A 2,500-nucleotide genomic window follows, 5' to 3' on the forward strand; every position below is an offset into this window, starting at 1 on the left:
TACTGGCCGGTAAAACCGACGTAGCCATTGTCTACGGTTAGCAAATCTAAGGGTATGACACCAAATGGGCGAGGCATACCGGACCTTCGCCACAACAGTAAGAGCAATTGCTCGCCTAGCATTACTACTCGGACCTGCCTTATTAGGCATCATCCTTACCAAGGTGGTCCATAGCTTCGTCGCTCTCTCCACCGCATACCTGATGTGTGAAGTGTAATCGAGGCGGTCATCTGTGACCATCCCCAAATACTTTAAGCTGCGCGACGAATGTACTACGTGATCACCTACCCTGATAGCCCCATGCTGTATCCTCTGATGGGAACTGACCATAATAAACTCGGTCTTGGTCGGGGCTATCTTTAATCCGTTGTCGGTCATCCATCGGTCGATGATGCGAATCTGACTGGAAACGAGAATTTCAATATCATCAACACAATTACCTTCCACCAACAGTACTATATCGTCTGCATAGCCGATAATCCGTGCACCTTCCACCATTGCAACTCGTAGGACTCCGTCGTACATGAGGTTCCATAACGTTGGGCCAAGTACCGAGCCTTGAGGTACACCCGATGTGACTGCAATCTCTGCCGGTCCATCTGTGGTATCATACATCAGCACACGATTCCTAAAATAATCACCAATGATATCATAAAGATATTTAGGAGTGTTAATTCTCTGTAAAGCATTTGCAATCGCCAACCACGAAGCACTGTTAAAAGCATTAGTAACATCTAATGTAACAACTGCACAATACCGTCCACTGTATCTGTTTCTACTTCTAGCTACCGAAACAATGTCCACTACCCGTTGAATCGCATCAACTGTAGATCGACGACTTCTGAAACCAAATTGGTCGTCAGACAGTCCGTTGACCTCCTCGATGTGTGCATTTAGCCGTTGCACTATGATGCGTTCTAAACCTTTACCCGCCCCGTCTAGTAGACAAATGGGGCGAACTGAACCCGGTTCCCTGGTGGTTTGTTCGGCTTCGGTATTAACACCAACCTCTGCCTTTTCCACTCATCGGGGAACTTCGCGTTCTCTAAACAGCCTTGGTAAACCCTGTAATGTATCGGTTGCAGTCAACATACCAACTTTCAGCGCCTCATTCGGGATACCATCTGGTCCCGGCGCCTTCTTGTTGGGTAGTCTCCTGGCAACCGCAAGAATCTCATCATTAGTTACCCTTTCAAACTCTCGTGGCTGATCGATACGATATTCAGGCCACACCGTGTTTGGGTGAGTAGGAAAAAGCTCGCTCACCACTTCCCTAAACTCGTCCAATGTCATGGTTCGGGGTCCAATCGAACCCTCGGCCACTTTCTTGAACGTATGATATACTATACCAAATGATGCGTTGTTCGCTGTTCCCAGGAACTCTTTCCACTTCCTCTGTCGGGTATGCTTGATCAATCGCTTGAGGGCATTCCGTGCCACCTTGAACTCGTCCCTAAAAGTAGAATAGAGATCAGTATTAAAAGCTCTTTGCGCTAATCGATCGCGGTGTTTGCACTCTTTGCGAAGTGCCTCAATCTCTAACGTCCACCAAAATGCACTCTTGTTAGAGTGTACCTCTTACGTTTAGTCATCGTCGCATTACACGCCGTGACAAGTATACGCATTAAGTCTTCGCTTGTTGTGACCTCGGTCTCAAAAGCGGCTTGCATCATAACTTCAAATATATCTTTGCTAAAATACTTGATGCTCCATCCCGTTATGGGTCGGGACAGATTACGCACGCTTTGCGTCTCAAGATCTATTCGTATTGCACGATGATCAGAGTTCATATAGCTAGATAACACCTCCCACTTAAATGATCTTGCTACGGTTCGGCTCGCAAAAGTAAGATCAACTACTGACGTGCGCCCTGGTCCAACATAAGTTGGGGTGCTGCCGTCGTTCAATAAAATTGCGTCAATCTGCGCAAAGGTTGATAAAACCAACTCACCTCTTCGTTTCTGGGTTTCTCCACGCTCGCCAAGTTGGTTGTTCCAACTTGATGACCAAGCGTTGAAGTCCCCCGATAACGAATTTGTGGATACCGGTTACGGCCATTACCGTGTTATCCAACATGTTCTGGAACTCTTCCATACTAAATCTAGGTGGCGCGTAAACGCTAACCACTCGCATATCACCTATGTCAACTATCATTAAACCCTTCAGAGCCTTACTGACTACCTTAACTGGTAAGTCCGCGTTAACCACTACCGCTGCTGTGTTATCGTCGTTGCGTAACACTTTGACGTTGGTTGTTGCCAGATACGGATCTGCAATCAACACTATATCCGCAGATTCTTCCCTAATCGTTTGCCACATTAATTGAAATGCAGCATAACTATGATTCTGGTTATGTTGTAGCAACCTAACCATTATGGTCTAATCGTTCGCCTACGGGGACACATATAACTGCCCGTTGCGTGAAGGTTCTGTGACCTCGTACCGCAATCCAAACACTTGACAGAGTTGGTACAAGCTTGCTTCTTGTGTCCACTCAAAC

The 2,500-nt window shown here is 46.7% G+C and overlaps 1 pseudogene; it reads right to left on the minus strand.

The window, feature by feature from the left end:
- LOC120908015 overlaps window positions 1-2,500 on the minus strand; it is a 9,147-nt pseudogene that overhangs the window by 2,389 nt on the left and 4,258 nt on the right.

The sequence above is a fragment of the Anopheles arabiensis genome (assembly GCF_016920715.1).
Source record: "Anopheles arabiensis isolate DONGOLA chromosome X unlocalized genomic scaffold, AaraD3 X_pericentromeric_contig0028, whole genome shotgun sequence".
In the NCBI taxonomy this organism is placed as follows: Eukaryota; Metazoa; Arthropoda; class Insecta; order Diptera; family Culicidae; genus Anopheles; species Anopheles arabiensis.